Below are 6,746 nucleotides of genomic sequence, written 5' to 3' on the forward strand. Positions count from 1 at the left end.
TTGAAGTCCAGCTGCCAGCTGTATCATCTCATTAGTGTCGACATTGTGCTCTCAAGTTACATGCCTCAATCCAACCACATTGAAATTATCCATCAACTGAGTCACCATGGCATAATATGAAACGAGTGTTGCGCGGGTATACTTAAACAAACTTGCCATTTGATTTATTATTAGTTGTGAATCACCTATTATTGAGTCGTCATGGCATAATATGGTGCTTTGGCATTCTGTTGCACACAACTTTTGCCAAAGAGGAGCATCTATTGACACCCCACTCCTGGTTGATAAGCTGATTGAGTTTGAATCGATGGACGATAAACCAAAAACCTAACCCTAGAGGCCTAAACACTAGGAACTCCAATCTTAAACTCAAACTCAACCCAATTCAACCTAGTTAACCCAATTGACTTAATCCTAAACCCTAGAACCCTAAAACCTTAGAGTCTTTAATAAATGCGATAAGTTAACGCACCGAGCCAATTCGCTGGCTGTCTTTCAAAGTTGTTCCTGTCAAATGATCACTTTTCATGATTGGTGACAGAATTACTATAATAAATTAGTTATTGAACCTACTAACCTCACCATTGCCCAACTTTTCTTTTCTAAAACTAGAAAAGAGAAACTCATGATCGAGAAAAAGAAACCAGTGACTGAGGGGAATAAAAAGAAAACCACATTGAAGTCGGCTGTGTCTCCAGGCCAGAAGATGATGCGATCACGTAGAACATCAATTACCCCGGCCACCTCTCCATCATTAATAATAATAAGAGTGATCGATCCAACATCTCCAAGCATAAGCGCCGAAAAGTCTTAGCTGCTAGCCCTTTCAAGACAGAACAACCGACTAGACTTGCTCCAGCTTCTATAGCTCCTCAGGTCATTAGGAGAATTTCATACCTTGTACCATTTCCAAGTCTCATTCCTAAACTTCATACTACCTTAGTTGCACTAATAAGTTCTTCCATGACAGCTTAGGATGGTCGAGCCATGAGGAAAACTTCAGGTATTTCTCGTACAGCCAATGGTATTTCTACCTTTGAAAAATGTTATAAAACTAAGTACTGGCCAGGAATACCACATTTAAAATATTCTTGGGAAATGGATCAGGCTCATAAGAGGCATGCAGAAGCCAGTTTCAATCAAGCCTGTAATAAATGGGAGAAAGATAAGAAAAGACCGAATGATCACAACATATCATTACCTCAAACCTTACTAACCCAAGCCACCACATTTTCCTATTTCTACACATCCTCTTGTAGTGGCTATCAATAACCTAACCAAAATTCAATCAATGATCGACCAATACTCCACCTACGTTGTTTGTCTTGACCCAAGTGGACATTTTATCCTTCATTTTTATATAAATATTTATTCTACATTCTTTATCTCTTCTAATATTTTCTCATTCATGTAAAAATAAGAGAACTTACAACTGTTGAAAAACAAGTCATTCCTGTAGTGGCTCATATCTCCAACAAATTAAAGGAACCACCACCTCTACTATTGCAGGCAAGTCTGGAAATCCTATGGTGAAACTTAGTGGTTCCGATTAGAAAGCAACTGCGACCAATGCGCCTCGGCATGATGAAGATACTCTTGAAGATATGGAAATTACCCAATCGCTGGAGCCTTTTCGTGTTTCCCTTCATTTTGAGGCTCCCTCGACCACTCTCAATCAAGAAAATGATTAGTCAATTGTGTTAACACCACAGAATCCCTAACACGACACATTTTCTCATTCTACTCCGGCATTGGCCAGCCGCTCTGTACCATCCTTAGGTCCTATAAAATAACTTACTTCAATCACAACTACTAGACACGTATTAATTGTGAACGAGGAAGAAGAAGAACCAATTCGGCCAGCTAATTTGCCAAAAACAACTACCTCTACCCAAGAGAAAGCTAGTGAGGTTCCTATGATGGACTCCACTATTTTTACCATGTCCAAAGTCGTCACTCCTTCAGAGCCACTATATGCTCCCACAATTACGCAGACCGAGATGGTAACAACATCCCCTCAAGTTCAACCAACATGGCCTCCGTAAACTCGGTCGGGGTTAAGCTAGCCTGATACGCGACCCTTAGGGATGGAAAAATAACCTCTAAGGTACTACTTCATCATGCCCGCAGGTGAGTGTGAAAAAACTTACCTCAATACTAGTCCAAGGCAAATTCTAGTAAGCCCAAAGGGCTCCAAATAACTTACTATACCATTCATGGGGATTATCCTCGATCATCTTTCATAAGATGTTTTTATGACTTTATTGCTTGTAAGTTCTTATACTTAAGCACCATTAAGATTGTCAAATTTTGTAGTCCTAAAAGGAGCATAAGCACTCATGAAGATACGCTTCGACAAATCATGAATAACTCGTAAAGACTTGATCAACATCTCAAGGAAGACTCAACATCTCAAGCCTTTAAAGCCCTACATAGTTCGAAGATTGGAACACTTTGTATGTGTCAACCATCAGGTGGTATTACCTTAGATTGACCCTAGGTTAGGTGTGTTTCACATAATATCACGATAACATATGTTTCTAAGTAAAATACACTAGAGTTAGGCTAGCTCGACCTAAGGTTCTTGGCCAGCCTAACTACCCTCGGCCAACACAACATTATTCGGCAAGTATACAACAAGATAGATTTTTTCCGGATCAAGTTCGACCAGCCCAACCTATCCGTTTAGCTAGCCTGAAGCATGTTCGGTCAAGTTTCCAACAAGATAAGATTTTGGATCTCATGGCGATTCACCAGCCGAATTTTGGCTTGGGTTAATCGAATTTTTGAAAGATTTCATCTTACAAAACCTGATGATCCGTTGGAACACAATCATTGGAATTCGGCCAGTCGAACCTAAAATCGGGCCAGCCAAATTTCTAATACCTTTAGGGATGTACATGAACTGAGTTAGATCGGTTAGCTCACTCGACTCGACTCGACTCAAAAAAGTTCAATTCGACTCGGTTCAAAATTGAATTCGAGCCGAGTCGAGCTAATTTTTTGAGCTAGGAAAAATTTTGAACCGAGTACGAGCTTGCTCGAGCTCGACTCGACTCGGATCGAACCCAACTCGAATTGAACTTGAATCAAAATAGTTCGGTGACTCGGTTACTTTGATATTGATTTTGTTCACCAAGTGTTTGATGAAATGACTCAACGAAGTGTGGCTGGTGGTAAGGAAGATATGTATATGAAACCAATACCATTTTTTTCTTGATTTTTATGTTGTTTAGAAGGTGTTTGATGAAATACCTGTAAAATCATTGCTGCTGTTTTACATACAGTGAGATTTTGAAGGTGCAGTCCATGTGTTTATGAAAATGCTGCATAGGAGAACTCGACTCGATCTTAGCTCGAACTGGCTCGAGCTACCAAATCGAGCCGAGCTGGCCAGTCAGGTTCGAGGATTGAGCTGAGTCGAGTTCAAGCTGGGGTCAGCAAGTGGCTGAGCTGAACTATGCCCAGCTCGACTCGGTTCGACTCGTGTACACCTCTAAATACCTTTGGCTATAAATATAGGCTTTCTCTCACTTATTCAAGACACAAAAAATACAGATCCATCTTCTCAAGAAAAGAGTGAAAGTCCAGGACTCCTTAAGTTATTTGTGCGGTAATTCTTATATTTGATTTAGCTAATTATATTCTCTTTCTCAAGTTAGTTTAAACTGTTTTAATAGAATAATTCATACTCTACTTAAGAATTAGATAATCAAATTTACAGCATTAGGATATTTTTCATTACATTGAAAATAATTAGATCCTTACATTCTTTTTGGGTTGAACACATATACAGCTTCATCTATATTCTAAAAAAGAAGATCACTGTATTCAAGTTATAGTTATGTCTTAGACTCACCAATTGAAGCTAAGTACAGTTTTACTTTCATTTCAGTTTGGGTTTTTCTGAGATAACCTAAAAATTTCAATAGGGTTGTTTTGTGGTGAGCCCGTGAAAATCACATAGTGGGTTTTGTTGTGGTGAGCCCATGAAAATAATACAGTGGGTTTTTTGTGGTGAGCTTGTAAAAATAACACAGTGGGTTTTATTGTGATAGCCCGTGAAAATCATAAGGACTGTATAAGGTTATTAAGGTGAACCTGTGAAAACCTTGAATAGTTAAAGCCAAAATTATGAGGGTAGTAATTTTGGAAGTGGAGTAAGTATGGAGTTTAAGCACCAAATCACTATAACTCCTTGTGCATTGTGATGATTGATTTATTCTTTATATGTTATTATTGTGATTGAGAACTATTTGAAATTAAGAATTCAATACTCTAAGCAATTGAGTATATTTATTTTATTATTTCGCATTATATCAAAATATTTTGTATTGTCCTATTTACGCCCCCCCCCCCTCTCTCTCTCTCTCTCTCTCTCTCCCCTCTAGGACATCTATAGGTCGTCCTTTCATTGCTAGACTCGGTTTGGTTGTTAGCCTGTGTATAATAAAGCGTTGAATACAATATTTTTATCTTATACTGCTCGCTCATTGCCTTAACCCCTTTGGACAAGAATGATGCACCTTGGTTTAGGATAATAGATTTGGGGATCCCAAATCTATAAATAAACTCAATAATTTTTCTACATTTAATTCTCTTCATGGGCTTTGCCTCTACCCATTTAGTGAAATAATTGGCAGCCACTATGATAAAATGATCCAGTTTTGATGAAAGATGATGAATTTGGCCTATTAAATCAATTACCCACCCTAAAAAAAGCCAAGGCTTAATGCTAGGATGTAACTAGGCCATAGGCATGTGTTGTATCGGCCCATGTTTTTGACATGCCTCACACCCCTTAGCATATTAAATACAGTTAGCCATTTTTTTGCCAAAAATACGCATAACACCTAAGGATGAGCCTCATATTTCTTCCAACTTGGTGGGCCTTATACAACCCGTCATATACTTCAGCCATGGCTAACATGGCCTCCTTTTAGTCTAAGCATTGTAATAACACGCCATCAACACCCTTTCTATACAACTCACTCTCAACCATGACGTAATTAAGAGTTGTCCTTTTGATATCCCTGGTAGTTTTGACTCGAGGATATCAGAGATAGCTTATAATCAGAGTTCTCTAATCATTTTCACTTATCTCAGCCCGACATTTTTCCAGGGTTGGTTCCCTTTGAAAAATTGATGGCAAAGACGTCTTTTGCACAACAATCATTCTTTCATTAGATCCTTAGGCGATTTGAAGTCCAGCTACCAGTTGTATCATCACATTAGTGTCGACATTGTGCTCTCAAGTTACATGCCTCAATCCAACCACATTGAAATTATCCATCAACTGAGTCGCCATAGCACACTATGAAACGATTGTAGCGCAGGTGTACTTAAACAAACCTATCATTTGATTTATTATTAGTTGTGAATCACCTATTATTGAGTCGCTAGGGCATAATATGGTGCTTTGGCATTCTGTTGCACACAACCTTTGCCAAAGAGGGGCATCTATTGACACCCCACGCCAGGTTGATAAGTTGATTGAGTTTGAGTCGATGGATGGTAAACCAAAAACCTAACCCTAGAGGCCTAAACCCTAGGAACTCCAATCCTAAAATCAAACTCAACCCAATTCAACCTAGTTAACCCAATTGATTTAATCCTAAACCCTAGAACCCTAAAACCCTGGAGTCTTTACTAAATGTGATAAGTTAACTCACTGAGCCAATTCGTTGAGTCAACCCATCCAATCAGCCTACCTAGTCCAATAACCCAGTCAACTCGCCTAGTTAAGGCCAAAACCAAGCCTGAATCAAAGCCCAAAATCAAGCCCAATCGGAATACAATGTGTAACAACAATGAAACATCCTTCATAGTAAAGCCTCCACATGAGTGAGGGAGGTAGCCTACTGAAGGGAGAGTTTTAAATATGGACCGACGATAACCTGGTTGCCGCCAGCCACGTGGCACTCCTCTTCGGAATGACATCCCTTAAGCATGTGGAGTTCTTCTTTTACATCATCTAAGTGTTGGATTGTGCATATTTACCCTGATGCTCATCTCATTTTTTGAATTTACCCTTTTACCACCTTACCCAACTTATGATATGATGTCATGTAGAAATATCCAATCCTAACCCTTCAACTACCTTTTGCCTTTAGACTTTACAGGAATTATAAGAAAATCAGGCTTGGAGGCTATAAATAGCTCATCCCCTTCCCATTTCAAGCATTTAAGAAGCATCCTAGAAGGCATCCAAGAATCACCAAGTGTAGGAAAGCATTCACTACATCCAGCCATCCCTCCACTAAGGAGAGTGAGAGTGAGAAAGAGAGAGTCCAACCCTGTTCTAATTTAGCCTAGCCAGAGTGTAAATCTCTTGAGCCACCCAAATTGCCTTTGCAACATTACTGTCCATACAACTATTTAAGTTTTAATCAGTTGCATTTAAGTCGGAGCATTAGCATTGTGCAATATTCACTCCCTCCTCAACCCCCCTACTCCTCAAATACACTATCACTGCATTCCATTTTATCATTTTCTTGTATCTAACTAGCTGACATATGCTCTGTGCCTTGCCGATATAATTAGAGAATGCCCGCCAAAAACCCAGCCAGTATGTCGTCATTTTATCATAAGCATCAACATAGCATCGAGCATCCCACACATCACATTTTTACATACTTTGCACACTCAGTCAGTTCAAACGTGTACTCTACAGTTTGCCGATATAATCAGATCTTGCTCATCAGAAATTCGAGATCGATTAGCTATCATTACCATTGCATTACATT

The sequence above is a fragment of the Magnolia sinica genome, chromosome 3 (assembly GCF_029962835.1).
Source record: "Magnolia sinica isolate HGM2019 chromosome 3, MsV1, whole genome shotgun sequence".
Classification (NCBI taxonomy): domain Eukaryota; kingdom Viridiplantae; phylum Streptophyta; class Magnoliopsida; order Magnoliales; family Magnoliaceae; genus Magnolia; species Magnolia sinica.